Below are 21085 nucleotides of genomic sequence, written 5' to 3'. Positions count from 1 at the left end.
CTCCTCACCCCAACCACAGACCTAGGCACCAATTTGCATGTGGGTATCACTGTCCAAAGATTTGTTAGAAGAACGTGGTAGGAGAATATTTGAAGTTATTAATGTATGCTTTTTTCTCCCTGTATGTATTTTCCTTTCTCTGTTCTTCCTCATTTTAAGCAGGTACTGGGCTATGAGGAAGTGTGAGGCAGGATAATGTTTCTGGCTATTAATTACCAGTCACCCAAGTCTGAAGGAGAAGTCAAGCAAGATTTCTAGAAAAGGCAAAATGAAGGAGGAGTTGGGGCATTGACCAGGTATCTTGGCCAGAGATAAGCTAAAAAGAGATTTTCAAGGGAATATGAGGTGTAGGGAGGGAGGGAAGGGAAGAGTTGGTGGGAGCAAAAAGACAGGCTCAGTGCCTGATTTTCAACTTCATAAAGAAGGGAGTTACCCTCCCTTGCCCCCTCCATTGTCTTGCCTCTGTTGGTTGTGCTTATATGCATGCATACAAGTCCTTCAGTTGATCTCTTACCCCGCCCGCCGCCCCCCCCCCCCCCCCCACCACACCAAGTGCGGGGAGAGAAGGGGTAGGAGAGGCTGAGAGGATGTCAATGGGGGGCGGGAAAAGGAGACATATATGTATTACTATTTGTAATACCTTAAACAATAAAATAAAATAGAAAAGAAGGGAGTTGTAAGACCCTGCAGAGGAAAGGCATGCTTGGTATGGACACAAACGAAACCAAGAGGATCCATTTTCCCAATGGAAGACATCTTGGAATTATACAAATATGTGGCAATAAGTACCCTTGTATCCCTGAGCAAGAGTTTCTGTGGGATTTATACTTTAGAAGTTGGCTTGCTGTAGGTCATAAGCTTCAAATTTTGCTGGATATTGCCAAAATGCTTTCCAAAATATACTAATTTTCTCTTTCAACCTCTTATACTTTTCTTCTCAAATGTAAACTACATTCCTTATAGTAAAACTTCAATGTTCATCAAGCATCATTAACATTAAAATAATTAACAGTAAGAATTTGAAAGTTCCTGTTCCCCCTAGTTCCCCGCCATACTCGTCATTGTCAGGCTTTTGAATTTTTTCCAGTCGGACAGACATAAAAGGGTATCTTGTTTTAATTTGCATGTTTCTATTAATAGCAAGTTGTAGCTTCCCCTATATTTTTATTGGTTATACAGAACTTCTCTTCTGCGAACTGAAAGTTTATATTTATTTCTTTACTGGAATTTTTGTCTTTTTCTTACTTATTGGAACTTTTTACTTATTCTAGATTGCAACTATTTCTCAAATGTCTTGTAAATAATTTATCTGCCTCTAGCTTGCCTTTTAACTTTGTGTATGATTTCCAATGTATGGGAACCTAAAATGTTGATGTCATGATATGTATTCATCTTTTAGTTTGTATTTAATGGTTCTTTTTTCTTAATACACTTTATTTTTTTGCAGCAATTTCAGGTTCATAGCAAAATCAGCAGAGGCACACATATTTTCCATATACCCTCTACTTCTACACAGGCATAGCCTCTTCCATTATAATCATCTCCACCCGAGTGGTACATTTGTTACAATGGATGAACCATTTTATATTTTTAAGAGATCTTTTTTTTAAAAGATCTTTAATGTTATGAAATAATCTCCTATATTTTTTTTTCTGAAACTTTTAAGGGTTGCTTCGAGTCTTAGGTCTTTAATCCATGTGGACATCTTATTTGTGCATAGTATGGGGGGAAATTTAATCTTCTGATAATTTAAAGTTTGTTCCTCAATCACATGGGATAAGACTACCCTATTGGCAGAATTCACCTGCAGCCCCATTGAAAGATTCAGGATAGTAAAGCGGTTCATAGCAGGCATCAGGATTAAACATTGTGGGTAAACCACTGGGCTCATGATAAGACTTAGAACCAAAGAGAAAACTAGTGGTGTTACCTGGAACAGTGAGTGGGGTGACTATTATGGAGTCACCCATATTGAGGACATTGGCTAAGGAGGAACCAGGGACACTCACTGATTGGAAAAGGATGCAACTGGACTGATCTCCTAACTGGATATCAGGATCTGGGTCAAACAACCATCCAGCAAATGCAGCAGCAGATATGGCAGAACTAAGACAGCCAAGGTATTTTCCAAGCAAGTGTAGACAATCAGGAAGAAAGTATCTTCTAGATAATGTTTAATCTTGTAATATCAGTAATTTATTCAATATATTTAATATATATAGTATATGTTAAATATCTGATATTTAACATATACTATAAGCTTCTTTAAGTTCTTAAAAAAACTGAACCTAGTGAAGAGAAGAGAAAGATCCACTTTTAATGTTTAGCTGGAAAAAATAAGGTTTATATTTATTTCTCTTCCCCCAAAAGAATAAAATAGAATCAATTTTAATAATTTGAGCAGATATTTATTATAATTTTTTCTTATACAGTTTATTTTCTATAAGTAAAATGACTACACAGAATTTCATGGTAATTTTTGTATTTATATAGCTTTTTAAAGAAAATAAAAAGAAAGCCTTGAGTTATATAAACCACTTATATAGGTATGCTTTCTAATGTAAAATCTCAGTGAACACCATCTCAGTTATCAGAATTAAAAAGTATAACCCAGAATCCAGGGTGTAATTTCTAAGATGTGTATCAAATTAAACATTTGAAATATAGATTAATCTGCATGATAATTTTTTTAAAATAAAAATAATTAGCTGGGAATATCCCACATGAGTTCTGAATCCCCAGTTGACCCGCGTAATTTTTCTTATTCCTCTACAGCACATGGGATTCTTTCTATGAATGACATCAGTTTGGAAATACCCCGTGGTTTTCTGAGTTATAAATGGATATATCACTATGTATGCCTCATTATATTATGATTCATACTTTCACTTCTGTTTTTTTATACTATCATTTTGAAAAAGTGAAAATGAAACTGTTTCATTGGCCAACAGGTCAGAAGGGAGAGGAAAAAGTAACGTGGAGTATAATGATTCACAAACTATTGCAGGATTTTATTTACAGTTTTTCAGAATTATATTTCAAATATTTGAAAAACAGTTTCTTAAGGAAAAAAGTGCTCTCAGAGAGTTAATCTGGAATTGAGAGTGGCTACTGTCAGAGTTCTGCTTTACATAGGAACATTTCTTCCATCATCTCTCTCTGTCCAAAAACTGTTTTTCTTTGTAGAATCCAGCCTTATATCTCTGAAATTTGTTCCTTTAAATATTAGCTATAGCAGGAAGATGTTGATAGCTAAAGAGTTAGGAAGGAAGGGAGGAAGAAGAGAGAGAGAGAGAGAGAGAGAGAGAGAGAGAGAGAGAGAGAGAGAGAGAAAGGAAAAAAGAAAGAAAGAAAGAAAGAAAGAAAGAAAGAAGGAAGAAAGAAAGAAAGAAAGAAAGAAAGAAAGAAAGAAAGAAAGAAAGAAAGAAAGAAGAAAGAAAGAAAGACAGACAATTGGGGAAAAGGAGACATATATAAAACTTTAGACAATAAAAAAATAAGAGAAAGAAAGAAGAAAGAAAGAAAGAAAAAGAAGAAAGGAAGAAGAAAGGAAAATGTGGAAAGTTCCCACATGATTTCACTGTTGAGTCACTTGCACCTTTGTCAGTTTCTGGCATATAGCAACGTTCAACAAAGATTTGTTGAGTGAATGTACATAATAGCTCAAAAACAATTTCTGTACCCGTGGTTTTCTGTGGAAAACCACAAGAAAAATGTTTTCTGAGGTCTCAACATTTAGTAACCATGAAGTATCAGGAATCTAATGGATTTCACTTATGGGATTCTTAAAGTAATGCACGAGGCTTGAGGTCTAAGGCTAGATGCCTCAATGCCTTGTGGTTCTTTATTTAACATTACTTGTTAGAACGGGAATTTTGCCAGAGATTATAAACCCTTTATAAAGATTAATGTGACTTAAAAATCTATTTATTAAGTTTATATTTACCTTCTTGGTCTGCCTGTCACCAAATGGCAGTTTCTTCAAAAGAATTGCCTTGTGGGTCGGTATATGTTTGCCTATAAATGAATTAATTCCTCACAATTAATTCCTCACCTTCAAATCTTCACTTCCCAGACTAGATTTTTTTTTTTTTTTTTTTTTTTTTTTTTTTTTTTTTTTACTATTTACACTGCTTGATGTTTGAATTTCAAAGCTACCAACACCTTTTCCTTAAGGTATTGAAGAATGATCTTACCTAAGAAAATACATCACCTTTTGTTTTTAACTATCACTAACATCTTAAGATGGGATTGTCTAACAGATGAGTTAGCCAATCACTTTTTGGAAAAACAGGAGGGATATGATTATATAAGTGGTAAGGAGTAAAAATGTCTAAGGGGCAGTACATTTGTGAAGACTGTTTAGTCGGAAATATAAAAGTTACTACTTCCAAAAATTCTCAGAGTCTCAAAACACCATTTAAAAATATTAGAACATCCAATGTTAGTTATACCAAAAATTTAATCTGAAAATAACATTGAGAATGTACATTAATAAAATTGTTCTTGTTTTAAGCCACTACATTTTTTTTTTTTATTCTCACCTGAAGATATTTTTCCATTGGTTTTTAGAGAAAGTGGAAGAGAGAAAGACAGAGAGAAACATCAATGTGAGAGAAACACATCGATTGGTTGCCTCCCGCAGGCACCCTCACCAGGCCAGGCCAGGGAGCAGCCTGCAACCGAGGTATGTGCCCTTGATTGGAATCGAATCTGGGACCCTTTGGTCTGCAGTCTGATGCTCTATCCACTGAGCCAAACCGGCTAAGGCTAAGCCACTATATTTTGTGATAAGCAGCAATAGATTACCAGAACAGAATTGCTATAAAGATTAAATGGCCCAGCCTGTGTGGCCTAGTGGTTGAGCACTGACCTATGAACTAGGAGGTCACAGTTTGATTTCCAGTCAGGGCACATGCCCAGATTGCAGGCTCGATCCCCAGTAGGGGGCAGGCAGGAGGCAGCCAATTGATGATTCTCTCTTATCATTGATGTTTTTATCTCTCCCTCTCCTTTCCTCTCTGAAATAAATAAAAATATATTTTAAAATTATAAGGATTAAATGGATATTAATGAAAAGAAAGTCAAATAGCGAGATTCTTTTTAAAAACTGAAAGCAATTAACAACAGAAATATGGATATCATCTTACTAAAACAGAATAGCTTATAAACCAATAAGACTGTAACCTGCTAAATATTTTTAAAAGAAATAATGTGTTAAACAGACAGGGAGTTGGTCACCCTGGATATGAAAGAAGAAACAAAGAAACCATGAAGTGCACTTTGGCAGAGAATTCTAAAGAAATTTGTTCCCAAGATGTGTCCTTTTCGGTGCTGATTGTTGAAATTGTAGCATTAGTTACTCATTACTTGATGCCATTGAACATCTTGTTTAAATCAACCCCTACTTACTCTGAATTCATATTCACTAAACGATATTTGGATTATAATTTGTTTTCTGATATAACTTTACAAGGAAGGAATGAATTGGCTAGAGGATCCCTTGGCAGTTGTACCTCTCATTATAATTAATAGGTTTTTTTTTTTTCCTGGTTTGTACAGAAATCTGTAAATTTTCTGTAAGTTACAGTTCTCAAATCTGACCAAATCTGGGGCACTGACCAGATTGAGTTTTGGACAAGGCAGAGCCACAGAGTTGGGGCTTTAGTGGCTTTCCCAAGGCTGTTGCCACTTGGACGAGTTCTCCTGGCCTTCCTACTTCTTGTAGGGACAGTGTGAAAGAATATGTGGTTAAATGCATGGCAAATGTTAGTTTCCATCCCCAAGTGTTTCCTCCAACAGTTTGTATAAAGAAGAGGGAAAAAAATCATGTACTGAGAAGAAGCAGAGCAGGGAGGAAAAAGAGAGCAGAAGAGTTGGGTGAAAAAATACTTTCTTGACATATTAAGTTCTGACAGAAATCTCCCTGGTGATGGAATATTGTACCTTGTCAGGTGTGATAGTTCATTTTATGTGTCAAATTGATGGGGCCATGGAGTGCCAGGACATTAGGTCAAGCATTATTCTGGACATGCCTGTTAACATTTGAATTGGTAGACTGAGTAGAGCAGATTGCCCTCCCCTAGGTGAGTGGGCCTCATCCAGTCAGTTGAAGGCCCGGAGAGAACAAAAGGCTGGTCCACCAGCAGAAGAGGGAATCCTTTCTGCCTGACCGCTTTGGAGCTGAGGCATCAGTTTTTTCTTGCTTCCGGACTCTAACGGAAACATCAGCTCTTCCTGGATATCAAGCCTGCCGGTATTCTCACTGGGTCTCCTGTTTGCCAACTGAAGATCTTGAATCTTGACAACCTTCATAATCCTGTGAGCCATTTCATGATAAAAAAATCTCTTTATCTATATACATCCTATTGGTTTTATTTTTCTGAAGATCCCTGATGAAGACATCAGGTGTTTTCGAGAAATGGCATGTTGCCAGACAATTTTACTTTTGCAAACAAATTAGGTATTGAATGTATTCGTTGGCAGGGGAAAATATTTTCATATAAACTAGATTTTCTGAGATTCAGTGTCAATGAGTTTTTTTTCATTAATGAGGATATATCCCATCCCATAAACACTTGTCAAATTTACCCCCAGTAATGGAAAATTATACACAGTAATGGACTTAAAACTATGGTGTACTTTTATGTTAGAATGTCTGTGGTACATTTTGCCTGGTTGGTCTTATTTGTAATGTCGTCACATTTCCTTCAGCTTAACAGACTATTCCTTCAAATCCCCAAACTCAAATCTGACTCTTCACTAAACCACCCACTACAAAGCGAACAGCTCTACAACTTGCAAGTCCTGCCAAAGTGCTTTCAAGAATAATTTATTAGAGGGAAATATAAATGAATAAGTGGTTGTACTCTATCCCAGTAACATAAGACCATTCACTAATTCCACAAGCATTTATTGAGCACCTACCAATGTACCAGACTAGAGAAACAAAGATAAAATGAGCACAGACCTTTTCCTTAAAGAGGGAACATAGAAAAACAGATATGAAGGCTAAAAGGAAAAGTGCCTGCTGTTTATTGAGTATCTATGTTTTACCAGGCACACCACTGGGGGCTTTGCAGTGGATCTTCACAACAACTTTCCAAGGTAGATACCATGATCCCTCATTCATGAGGACACCCTGGCAAAGGGAGGTCCTCTAGTTAGAAGAATAGAAATTATGAAGTTACTAGAGGACCGGTGAACTAATTTGAGCACCAGTGGGGTCCCTTGGCCTGGCCTGCGAGATTAGGCCAAAACCAGCTCTCTAACATCCCTCGAGGAGTGCTGGATTGCGAAAGGGTGCAGGCCAGGCTGAGGGACCCCACTGGTGCACAATCAGGGCTGGGGAGGGACACGGGAGATTGGCCAGCCAGGGAGGGACCACGGGAGGGCTCCAGGGTGAGTCCGGCCTGTCTCGCTCAGTCCCCATTGGCCAGAACCCAACAGCAAGCTCACCTACTGGTGATCAGTGCACGTCATAGCAACTGGTTGACTGGTCAACTGTCTGCCCCCCTGGTGGTCAGTGCATGCCATAGCGAGCGGTTGAGTGGCCTTAGCATAATATTAGCATATTACTCTTTGATTGGTTGAATGGCTGACCAGACACTCAGCATATTAAGCTTTTATTATATAGGATAGCTAGAATTCACTGAGTCTCAGTGACAGAGTTCAAACTTGTCTCTTACAAAGCCAGAAACATATGAGTTATCTTTTATCCCTCTCCTTTATTCTTCAATTCACCCCACCATTAAGACTTACCAATTCTACTCCAATTAATCCAAGACTACCATCATTTCTCACCTAGATCATTGGATTAGATCCCTGCATCCTTTTTTACTTCCTTCTAACTTCTTTTCCACACAGTAGCCAGGCTGGATTCTTGAATTTAAGATCTCATTGTATTCTTACTCTTCTCAAAATATTCAATAGTTTCTCATGTTCATTGGAGAAAGTTAAAAAAATCATTGTTTTAGAAAATCGAAGACAAGTTTCTAATTTCTGGACCCTAACTACCACTCTAGTATGAAATGCATGTTATTAGGTGGGTTTTATCTTAGTCAACACAAATGCATAAGCAAACATTATTCATTTGCAATCCAGAGCCTTTTAGAAGTTATCCAGTTGTATCTTCCTTTTTCCATTGAGAAGGGATTAATCTGAGCTCCTGTTTATGGACAACCAAAGAGATTACTTCTGGCCACACTTCAAAACTTCCTGGTAGAGCTATAAAGTCAATTGGCCTAGACCTTAAGTATCATTCCTTATGAAAAAGTTAATTCCCCATGAGCAAGTGTTTTTGTTGTTGTTGTTTTGTTTTGTTTTTTTGCTAAGACATAGAAAACACATTAGAGAATATCACAAGTGCATTTATTTTATTTATTCCACAAACCTTTTCATTGGCCTTCAGAGGGAGTTATTCAAGCAAAGATTGAGCTGAACTTAAAGGGTAAAGATCTGAAATCAAAAGAATCACCTTTCTTTCCTTTACTTCTGAACAGCATTTTCAAAGCTCTCTAATATCTTGCTTCTCCTTGTCTATGGATAAGAAAACCTGGGGTTGACCTACATTTCCTTTAGTAATGTTTGCTCACTTATACTGCAGATGTCATCTTTGTCATGTGTAACCCTCATTCCAGATGTCGATAGGGTACAGAGCCTAAGGTAAATGATGAATGCAGAGATCATATCAAGAGTCTATAAGAAGACTATGTCTCTGGTTTGGAACCTCAAGAAGATTAGCTCATAAATGGAGCAAAGATTGCTTTTGAGGGATCATATTTCTTATCCCTGACAAGTAACATGTTGCATACAATAGAATGTAGGTTATCTTCTGGTGATTAGAGAGAGACTCAGAAGGGAACTGATTATTATGGGATAAAAGCATAAACCTTCATAAACATATATTCACCAAAGCCTGCAGTTATTCAGACATTCTAGAATCAATAAAGTATATTCATATTCTGAAGGTTCCACTGGTTCTCTGACTGCTCACCATTTCTTCAAGTCTCCCTTAAGCAGTACTATCAATAAGGGGCACTCATAGCGAATGTCTATACCCTATGAAATCTTTTAGTGCTAGTGTGAAGGAAGAGGAAGAAGAGGATGAGTAGAGTAAACTCCAACATTTGCAGGATGGGTATATGAGGAGGAGCCAATAAAAAGTAAAAAGAAGAAAAAAACAGGTAGATAGAAAGTAATTCAGGGCTGATTATATAGTCAATTAAATCAGTCTGCATTCCCACCAGCAGTGCAAGAGATGAGCACTCCTAAAAGTGGAATGGTGGGAAACAGCTTTAAGTTCTACAGAGAGGTGAGAAAAGATTGAAAAACATCCTTTAAATCTAGCCTCAGGGTGATGATGGACATGTATCTTCAGTTTAATAACAACTTTTAAAAATTTTTCTTTATTAATTAAAGTATTAAATAAGTCTCCTTTTCCCCCCATTGACCTCTCCCTGCCTGTGTACACTGGTTATGCTCATATGCATGCATACAAGTCCTTTGGTTAATCTCTTACCGCCTCCTCCCCCCCCGCCCACCCGCCCCCCGCCCCACCTTCTCTCATAGGTTGGACAGTCTGTTTGATGCTTCTATGACTCTGGTTCTATTTTTGTTCATCAGTTTATGTTGTTCATTATATTCCACAAATGAGTGAGATCATGTGATATTTATCTTTCTCTGACTGGCTTATTTCTCTTAGCATAATGCTCTCCAGTTTCATCCATGCTGCTGCAAATGGTAAGAATTCCTTCTTTTTTTTTTTTTTTTACAGCAGTGTAGTATTCCATAGCTGTAGATGTACCACAGTTTTCTAATCCACTCATCTGCTGATGGGCACTTAGGCGGTTTCCAAATCTTAGCTATTGTAAATTGTGCTGCTATGAACATAGGGGTGCATATATCTTTTCTGATTGGTGTTTCTGTTTTCTTGTGATATATTCCTAGAAGTGGGATCACTGGGTCAAATGGCAGTTTCATTTTTAATTTTTTGAGGAAATGCATACTGTTTTCCACAGTGGCTGCACCAGTCTGCATTCCCACCAGCAGTGCAAAAGGGTTCCTTTTTCTCTGCATCCTTGCCAGCCTTTGTCGTTTGTTGATTCGTTGATGATAGCCATTCTGACAGGTGTGAGATAGTACCTCATTGTTGTTTTGATTTGCATCTCTCGGATGATTAGTGACTGAGCATGTTTTCATATGTCTCTTGGCCTTCTGTATGTCCTCTTTCGAAAAGTGTCTATTTAGGTCCATTGCCCATTTTTTTGATTGGATTGTTTATCTTCCTTTTGTTAAGTTGTATGAGTTCTTTATAAAGTTTGGAGATTAGGCCCTTATCGGAGATAACATTGGCAAATATGTTCTTCCATGCAGTGGGCTTTCTTGTTATTTTGTTGATGGTTTCTTTTGCTGTGCAGAAGCTTTTATTTTGATGTAGTCCCATTTGTTTATTTTCTCCTTAGTTTCCATTGCCCTAGGAGCTGTATCGGTAAAGATATTGCTATGACAAATGTCTGCTATCTTGCTGCCTATGGCTTCTTCTAAGATTTTTATGGTTTCCCCTCTTACATTTAAGTCCTTTATCTATTCTGAGTCTATTTTTGTGTATTTACAACTTAAAAAAATTATTTATTGTTGGAAGTATTACATATGTCCTCTTTTTCCCCATTGTCCTCTCCCAGCCTGTCCCCACCCACCCCCAGCCTTGGCCTTTACCACCCCCCCCACCCCCCGCCTTGTCTGTGTCCATTGGTTAAGCTTATATGCATACAAGTTCTTTGATCTCTTACCCCACCCCCCCTTCTCACCTGCCTTCCCTCTGAGGTTTGACGGTCTGTTTGATGATTCTGTGTCTCTGGATCTATTTTTGTTCATCAGTTTATGTTAACAACAACTTTTGTTCCTCACTCTCCTAACTAGGCAAGTCTTAGTTAGTGTGGTCAGATAGCCAGGATGAGAGGGGTTAGCTAGGGGTTTGCACACCACTCCTAATGTCCACAAAGAGGTAGCATGGTAGAAAAGGATTTCTTTCCACTTCTTGAAGTAAAATTACTGAAACTTATAATTAACTAATTTCTAAATAATTTATCTGTTTGCACACCCTACTCATGGAAATCAAATGACTGCTTCTTAGAAAGAGACTGTGGCAGGAATAAGGGTTCATCCTTTCCCGCATCATTCTTTCTGAATATCTCTATACAACAAACATTACATGAAGGATCTATATTTTTAGTATCAGAAGTTGTGAGTTTATTATGTGGGTCTGTAGATCAGTTTTAAGAATATAACTCTACCAATCACTTTGAGTGAGAATTATACTTTCATGCTTTGTGACACTGGGCAATTAATCAGAAATAAAGACTTTCAATGGTCGAGCTGGAAGTCAGATAAATCTGTTTGAACACTACCTCCTACTTCCTGGGTGATCTTGAACAAGTTATTAAATTTCTTTAGTTTTAATTTCCTCATAGGTCAAGTGGGAACGATGCCATTTACCTTTTAAGGTTTTTTACAAGTATCTAAGGAGATAATGTACGTTAAGCATTTCGAACAGTTCTTTGCACATAACCATGGCTCAATAAATGTTCATCACTATTATTTCTTTTCTAATTTCTAAAGTTAACCATTTCTCCTCTCTTTGGGGCCCATCCTTGACTGAAGCTTTTCAGGCATTGCTCCCACACTTCACCACAACCAACACTCCTAAGAATACCCTTCCTTCCTTCCTTCCTTCCTTCCTTCCTTCCTTCCTTCCTTCCTTCCTTCCTTCCTTCCTTCCTTCTTTCCTTCCTTCCTTCCTTCCTTCCTTCCTTCCTTCCTTCCTTCCTTCCTTCCTTCCTTCCTTCCTTCCTTCCTTCCTTCCTTCATCTTTATTGCCATTAGTCATGCCTAGAGCTCAATTACTTTAAACAAATCAACTTTTTTTTTCTATGGATCCTGATGTCTGGTTAATGAACCTTGAATTTATTTCCTTCCTTTTCATGCCAACTGTTTCAATAAATACTCTGTGCTTATTACATGATCTGTTTTGTTTGTAACCTTTGACATGGAATCTTAGTCTCCTGAAACTGCTTATTGTTGACCCATTTCTAGTGAAAATCAGTAGCCTTTTGCAATTCTCAGCCTTCTGAGTTAGTCAGCTGCATGAGTCTGCTGAGAACCTTCCTTGGAAAAGCTCTTTTTGTGTCACCCCAGTATCCTCAGTCTTTTTCCCTCTGGTTCTTATTTCCTGCCATGTCCCAATCATTGGAGTTTGTCAAGGACTAGTCTTTAGTTTTCTTTCTTCTTTCATACACTAATTTCTTCATAGAATTTTATCTACCTAGGGTTTTTATCATAACATTGATGATGAAAAATATCACATCTACACCTGTGCTCTGCGTTTTCAGTATTACATCCACAGCTGAGCTCTGAGAAAAAACAAACAAAACTAATAAATTCTTGCAGGAATTTTGCAACCTTCATATTTCCAAACAGATAGAATCCTGCTGTGTTCTCATTCTTCAGCAGGTAAGCTCAACTTTCATTCCTTTCTTGGGCTTTACTGTTTCTGAACCAATACTGACCTCTTCTCTTCCTGTTTCTCTTAGATTATGCCATTCAGATTAGTATCTGTCTTAAACTGTGTGAAAACACTATTCTCTAGTAGCTTATATGTACTTTGAGGACAGCACTCAGATTGGAATTTCTTGTGTGAAACTTAAATACTTGATAATGCATTACTGTGTGTCCACTTTTTTTAAAATGTCAGTATTGTAGCTGAAAAATAAAACTTAGGTAAATATCAGAGTAGAAATAGTTTTATACCCTAAAGGAATCTAATACTTATGTGGGGATTTGTGTTTATGGTCAAGTTAAGTTTATTTAATAATATTGAGAGATAATTAGAATATGAGATTTAAGTCTATTAAATATTAAGGGTCATATAAAACAAACATACTAAACAAATGTTTTTTCCTCTGTTGTGTTCTTTTTTTGTTAATTATTTGACACTGGAACTTAATCAAATTAAGATGTTTCCTCATAACCCTGGTTAAGAAATGTGTAGAAATTTTTTTCTGGAACATTAAAATGGGATATTTAACAAACATTTTATGACTCATAATTTGGAGAATGCAATTAATTTTGAATATAATTACTTTCATTAAAATCCACTGCAATCTGATTTGTGCAATTAATTAGAAAAAATCTATGGGTGGAAAATTCTATGTTGAAGAAATATTTTGTTTTGTGTGGTATTGAGCAAAGCTTTCCAAAATTTTTGTTTTTTATTTGAAAAGACTTGAACAAAATCTCAGATAAATTGTAGATACAGTAAACAAATTAATAAACCAAACTTTTTGATACAAAGTCTCACAAAAGGAAAGCAATTTTGCATTGATTGGAACAAAGGGGCCATTTCCTTTATTCCTACTTAGTGTACCATGTTAATCTTAGAAAGTACATAGACTTTTTCATATATTGTCTGGTTGAGAAATGACTAACATTCTATTCTTGACAGGGTCACTTGGAAGGCCTCTGGGTGGTGGCAAATAATAATTATGATACTATTTGGGGCTATATGTAGGAATATTGAAAGCTCAATTTGAATTCTTTTCAGTAGCTGAGTCACTGCAGTGCCCTTGCAAATGACTTTTATTTTTGCACCTGTTTTTCTATTACAATTCTAAGGGGAATTTTGATTAGAACATACAAGACATTATTTAATAATAAGAAAAATTTGAATTCAGAAAAAGGAAAAAAACCTGATCAAGTCTTGCAGGAATTTTGCCGGCTGAGAGATGAGGGTCATATGTGGGTGAATTATAACTGAGACAATTGGATAGCACCAGTATTTTATTTTAGTTTACCTCAAAGAATTATGTCACTAAGATTGTATATTTCTGGCCCCAGGGATCAACCTTATTTGATGTTTTGCTACTGTGGTTTCATTTATTCACTTCTTTATTCTATCAAACAGATATGTGTTGACTGCAACTATGCGGTAAAGTTCTAATGATTGGTGACACAGGTAAAGCCTGTGGTGAAGTTACAGACCTTACTCTTGCTAAGTTCTTCTCATTTATCCTCGCCTAGGCTTTACTCCAAAATGAGAGCCATTTGCAAGAATTATAGGATGTGAGTTTTATACTTTGGGGAATGCAGAATTGGGAAAATACGTTTCTGGCCCTTGAACCCATCATATTTCTTTTGTCACCTCTACTCGAAATAGCAAGAAATTCAATACTTAGAGGTAGAACTTGGAAAGCCTGACACCTATTTGTAAATAGCCCAAGTTCTGGACAAGGGGAAGATGACCACTGTGAGTTCCAGTTGTGTGGGTGTGGGGCCTCCTGTGCAGGCTATGCTTCATGGTTTTGTGATATATATGTAGGTGGTAGCTGAGATTTAGAAGATGAGAAAGAGAGATAAAAGAATGTAGGTATAACCCTGTTTTAATATTTTTCCCTACTTTAATGAATCACTTGGACTTGTTCCTTTTAATTCATGGAATAATCTCTCTATATAAAAGGCAAAGTGACCTTCTGACCATCGGACCAGCTGGTGGGTATGACACGCACTGACCACCAGGGGGCAGACCCTCAATGCAGGAGCTGCCGAGCTGCAGTGACTTAGCAGCAGCGGTTCTTGGGTTATGCACCCTGGAACCAGAGAGGAGGGAACCCAATTCCTCATGAGGCCGCTCGATTCCACCTTTGGCTGTGGGTTATGTTGTTGCTGGGGCACTGTCAGCCCGAATCTGGTTTATTGCTGAGCTGTGGTGACCACAGACGATGCCGCCCCAGGTGAGGCCGGCTAGGGAGGGACCATGGGAGGTTGGCTCCAGGGTGTGTTCGGCCCATCTAGCCCAGTCCCACCCTGCTGGCCACCTTCTAATTAATTTCCTTTCAATGTGCATGAATCTGTGCACTGGGTCACTAGTTTTTAAATAATTACAAAGGAAGTGGATTCATAGACAGGTCCATTCTTTTCCAGAAGAGAATTTTATTCCAGTTGTACTTTTCTCTATGTTCTATCTTCTCTCTCCTTTTTATTGTTATACTAGAGGCCCGGTACACAAAAATTTGTGCACTGGGTGGGAGGAGGGGGGTCCCTCAGCCCAGCCTGTGCCCTCTCGCAGTCTGGGACCCCTCAGGAGATAACGACCTGCTGGCTTAGGCCTGCTCCTGGGTGGCAGAGGGCAGGCCCAATCCCTAGGTGCAGCCCCTGGTGGGGCTCAGAGCAGGGCCAATTGGGGAGTTGGGGCACCGCCCCCTGTCATGCACAGAGCAGGGCAGATCAGGAGGTTGTGATGCCACCCTCAGTCATGCTCAGGGTAGGGCCGATTGGGGGGTTGGGGCACCGCCACTGTCACACTCAAGTCAGGATCGATGGGGAGGTTGCAGCGCCACCCCGTCACTCACAGAGCAGGGCCAATCAAGGGGTTGAGGCACTGCCCCCTGTCACTCAAAGAGCAGGGCCCATGGGGGGAGGTTGGGGCACCGCACCCTGTCACACACAGAGCAGGGCCGATCAGGGGGTTGGGGCACCGCATCCTGTCACAAACAGAGCCGCAGGGCGATCAGGGGGTTGGGGAGCTCCCCGCTATCAGGCACAGAGCAGGGCTGACCAGGGGGTTGGGGCGCTGCATCCTGTCACACACAGAGCAGGGCCGATCAGGGGGTTAGGGCACCGCACCCTGTCACACACAGAGCCGCAGGGCAATCAGGGGGTTTGGTCGCTGCCCCATCACGCTGATCCTGGTGCCGGGAGGCATATTACCCTTTTACTATATAGGATAGAGGCCTGGTGCATGGGTGGGGGCCAGCTGGTTTGCCCTGAAGGGTGTCCTGGATCAGGGTGGGGGTCCCCACTGGGGTGCCTGGCCAGCCTGGATGAGAGGATGATGGCTGTTTGCAGCTCGTCACACACCCTTCAGGGTGGGGGTCCCCACTGGAGTGCCTGGCCAGTTTGGGTGAGGGGCTGAGGGCTGTTTTTAGGCTGGCGGGTGACTGAAGCTCCCAACCGCTCCTTTTTTTCTTTTTTCTTTTATTCTGGGCCAGCTTTAGCTCTGAGGCTTGGCTCCAACTCTTAGGCCTCGGCTGCTGAAAAAAGGTATCTGGTTTGTTTGGGTTCTATAATCGATATACTGTTTCAACTCCAGCTCTGAGATCCAGGCTGGCTGAAAGCAGGTTTCTGGGGTTTTGTTTAGCTTCTGTATTTGTAACAATAGCTCAGAGGCCGGCAGTGGCAGGCGGGGAACGTTGGAGTCCTCCGTCACTGAAGCAAGCAAGCCTCATGTTCGCTTCAAGCTGCCTGGCTGCCGGCCGCCATCTTGGCTGGCAGTTAATTTGCACATTGTCCTGATTAGCCAATAGGAAGGGTAGCGGATGTAGGCTAATTACCATGTTTCTCTTTTATTAGATAGGATTGCATGGTATTTTCATATGACACATACAGTCCAAGTTATTTCCATAAGGACTTGTCAGTTTTCTACATAGGGAGGAAATTGGCTATTACTGTAAATAGGAACCTCCTAGGGTATGTCTCCAGGCCATGCCTTCTAGGCTTCTTTGACCCCATAAGAGTTATGATCAGAAGGGAATTTCCTTGTTTGAAGTCTTGTCATTTCAGTGACTTTCTAAGCGGAAACGCAAGAACCCAGTAAAGTTTTGAAAAAAAAAATTGTCCTTCCTGGCAATTACATGTTTTTCCTCTTTCTTTTCTCCCCTGGAAATCATTTGAACGTGAGGAACTCTTATTGCTTTAGAAACAAATATGAGACAATTCTCTGGAAAAAGAAATTTGATTTTGGGTCAACAACTGGAAAATACTAATTTTCTTCTCCTGGAGCTCCACAATAAAATGTATCTTCAATATCACTGAGAAGAAAGACTACAAGTATTGCTTGTTATTCATGTGTGGCCCTTTGTATAATGAACATAAAATTTGAGTAAGAGTACAAAATTGATATGCCCTTCAACTTTCTTAATACTTAAAAAAAAAGTGTATGTGATAGATAGCCATCTAAAAATTTACTTCAAATTTCCATGGACTATCTTATGTAGAAACAGATACTATCTTATTTCTTATCTAAAAAGTGAAAAAGGGAAGTGACAAAGAATAAATGTTTCATGGGTCATTGACTCTAGGATTCTAGAAGATTGTGTGTAGTGTATGGGTGTAACAATGAATGAGGGAGGGAAGGAGAGTTGGAGAGAGAGAGGGAGAAGGGAAAAAGAGAGGTGGTTAAGAGAAGAGAAAATAAAGTGCTTGTTAAATACAAAGTACATATCTATACTTAAAACATAAACTCTAGCTTAAAATAATGCAAAGTAAAAAAGTGGCTATAAGAGAAAGGAGAAAGGGATTGGCGGGATAGGATATTTCCCACTAGTTGAAAAAGTCTATGGCTATGCTTTTATTTCCTAAGGTACATGAATAGGTTCTGTACTTCCAAAAATATAATCCTTTTCCTTATAAAAATTAAAAAGAAAACTTTAGAGGTTTACAAATAAGCAACTTATGACTTTTCACTCAATTTATTATTTAGGTTTGACTTTGGTGTTTTCCCTCATCTAGTTTTCAAGATGATCATACTGTTGCTAAAAAAGATTCAGTAAGATTAATATAATTATTTGTAATAATATTTAATCAAAAAAGTTTTGAAGTAGTGTAAATTAAATATAGTCAAACATTTTGCTATATAAAAATGATAAACAGAGAGTCCAAAGGGAAGGTGCCAAGATAAACATATTTAAAATTTGAAACCATTTCTCATCATAGTGAAAATATCTATTAATACTTTTGTTTTAATACATGAAAATCAATTTCCTCCCCCCAAAAATCTTTTTCTAATTTTTAAAATGTTAGCTATAAGGGTGTGAGAATGAGTACCAAAAAAAGATAAAAGTAATCTCAATTATGCTCTAATTTGACATGCTGTAATATTTGTTCAAGTCAAAATTACCATGTGATGATTTTATTTTAAATGAGTTTATTTGAATTTTACAAAATAACTATTTTCTGAAGAGAAAAAGTCTTGATTCTCTTTGTAAAAGAAACACTATTGGGTATGTGTTATATTACCGAATTGTAGAAAAAGACTAAAAAGTGTTGGGGATAATAGAATAAATGAAAAAAAAAATCTCAATTTAAATACTATCTCTGTTTTGTTAGAAAACTACTTGTGTAATTACTTTCATTCCAAATGTTTCAATATTCACCATCATTACTGTTTCTTTCCTGGCACTGAGAATCAAGAAAGGCCAGACAGAAAGAATATGAAATGGAATGGTCATTAAATGAAGAAAGTGTGTTTAACCCTAATACCATAATATCAATTAAACTAATATTATGGCTTCCTGGTTTTCTTTCAAAAATAATTTCCCTCCTCTAAACTGTTTGACAGGCTACTACTTGCTACCAGACATGTCTCAAGAGATGGGTACTGACTGGAAATTTTGAGCACCTATAGAAGTGTTTATTGAATTTTTGAAAAATTAGATTAAACACCAACAATAAGCAAGCCTTATTTTCCTGTTTGTTGAGCAATTGCTCCTAGTTGGACCACAAACTTGGGCTACAAATTCAGAAGAAAGAGCAAAAGTGCAGTAAGTTGTTTGCATGGAAAACACATTTGTAGATCCTGAAAAACAAATCAACCAACCAACCAATCCACCAAACAAGCCTAAATAAAAAACAAACTGAGCATGAAAATAACATTAGAACAAGTCCAATATACCTGGAGGAAAAAAAGTCATAACAATAGTGTGTGGTAAACACAGTTCTTTTCTAAAAGTTTATGTCTACCTGCTCTTCCTTATATAACCTTTCCTCTTTAAATTTGGATGGCTAAGAGGGAAGTGGGATGATATACAGTATTAATTTTTCTTCACTTAGAAAGGAAACCTGAAAGTGTGGAAAGATCCTGTCCACTAAAAACTTTCCTTCCAAGATCATATCTGTCTAAGCTAGAGCAGGGGCAGAGAGCTACTCCCACTTTGGTATATGCCACTTTTTTTTGCTAGTTCCAGTTGCTGGAAAGTCTTTCCTTATTACTGCCCTGAATTTTCCCTCCACATTCCAGCTTGTTCCTAGGGAGCGATCCTGGATCTCTACCATAGGATGGGGTTTCGATGCTTTCTTCTTCTGTAAGTTCAATATTGCCAGGCTCTTTCCATTTTGGCAGCTCTTTTAGACATTTCATCTTCATAATAACCCCCTTCCTTTAATGCTCCCTGTGTAACAAATGCCCCTCTAATATGTGATGGGAAACCTGATCTAAGAAAATTTCAGTTCAGGGAACAGTTATCAAGCAACTTATAATGTGCCAGGCATTGTGAGCCCTGGGGCTATGCCAGTGAACCGGGTCATCTGCCTGCCTGAATATCACAGTTTAGGAAAGACAGACCACTCAGTGAGTAATGACCACTGTGAGGAGGGTTATGGAAGAGGCGGTAAATTTTCTAGAGCAAGGGAAATAGAATGAATCTTGGAGAATCATGAAAGGCCTCCCTGATGAAGAGAGGTTTAAGCAAAGACTGACGCATGAGTAGAAATTAGCCATGACAACAGAGGTCCAGACAATGGAAGTAGTACATGGGGAAGACTTGGGGTTGAGAGGTGTCCTGAACTCCAAGGGAAGAGCGTTTAAGAAGAGGATTCCAAGGGGAGAGTGTCCTGGTTGCTGCCATCATTGATAATGGGGAACTCAGCTGGTCAGGAAGGAGCAAACTCGACTCTCTTCTTTCTGTGACTTGCCACCTACCTGTCCACACTGTTTCCTCCACTTTTTTACACTGTAGTTTTAACTGTCCTGGTTATGGGAATGTATTATCTCAAAAATAAATGCTGTTAAGGTGATATACATATAAGATGATAGATATATTTTTTGTGCCACAGTGGACAATTAGATAAAGAACAAAAAGTGTTTAATATATTTAGCAATAATTTATTCATTGGTGACATTACAAAGAGCCCTTCATGGCTTAGTGGGAGAGCAAGCCACATTGCAGTGGGTTGGGAAGCAAATAGTGGGAGAGATAGTGAAGACAGAGAATGCAGACACTCTAAAGAATCTTAGCTATAAAGGGAAGACGAGTGATAGGATAAGTGTCTATAGAAAAAGAGGAATGAAGGAATATCAATTTTTTTTGCAAGTTCCAGTTGTTTGCATGGAAAACACATTTGAAAATCCTGAAAAACCTCTAACTTGTAGAAACAGATACTATCTGGGGAGGCGCCTCCTTCCCTCCCTCCTCCCCAGCGGCGCTCCTCCTGCTTCCCTCGCCTCTGGGGAGGAGGGAGGGAGGAAAAGGCAAAAGGTTATGTGTGCCTAGCTCCTGAGAAGCCTTCTCAAACTCTGAAAGAATAACAGGATAACTCCCTGTGGACTAAAAGGCATCTCTGATCAGCCTCGGTCTTGAAGAATGTCTTGGCTTAATAGTCCTTTTCCAGAGAGCAGGTTGCCTAACTTAGTGAAGAAGTTGCACCATGTGTATGTTTTCCATCCCATTCCTCTGACCTCATCTTCTTGGATTTCTCCACAAAGCCAATTGAACAGTTGTATCTCAGACTCAGGCTCAAAAACCTCTCGGATGAGTTGTCACACCTGTATACTACTTTCACCTCACCCTAGCATAACCATGTGTACATATTTATCTAGATTAAAAGATGATGAGAACATCAAAAGAGAATATTGGGAGAGCTATGGGTATATTGATTACTTATTATCTCATCCTAATCGCTAATTTATTATTGCAGTTCTTCCAGAACACTAGTATTTTGCTGTGCTTTTCTCTGAAGTTTTCCCTGCCCCTTTACTTCACTATGGACTGCACCCACTCTACAGGGACTGTAATGTGTCAAAAGCACAGTGTAACTAATAGAAATTAAGAGTGCAATGCCCCCTCCCCTAAGGTACTCCTTCTAGATGGAGTCTCTCACTGATGGTCAAAGACAAACAACAGGGTAGATGGATGGTAGAGGGTTCAGTGGGAATAGGTAGCAATTGGAGAAACAAAACCTTAAAAGAATGGTTCTTTCTCTTGTTCTTTTCCCTTTCTCTTTTTGGAATTACCCACCTGTTGCAACTCCAGTGTGA

At 38.6% G+C, this 21085-nt stretch overlaps 1 pseudogene; it reads left to right on the top strand.

The window, feature by feature from the left end:
* The window catches only part of LOC139002696 (large ribosomal subunit protein uL30-like), a 127522-nt pseudogene that overhangs the window by 4479 nt on the left and 101958 nt on the right, over positions 1 to 21085 (top strand).

This window comes from Myotis yumanensis, unplaced genomic scaffold (genome assembly GCF_028538775.1).
Source record: "Myotis yumanensis isolate MYYU_CA2020_CCGP unplaced genomic scaffold, mMyoYum1.0.hap1 SCAF_2, whole genome shotgun sequence".
Classification (NCBI taxonomy): Eukaryota; Metazoa; Chordata; class Mammalia; order Chiroptera; family Vespertilionidae; genus Myotis; species Myotis yumanensis.
This window is presented reverse-complemented; position numbering and strand designations above follow the sequence as displayed.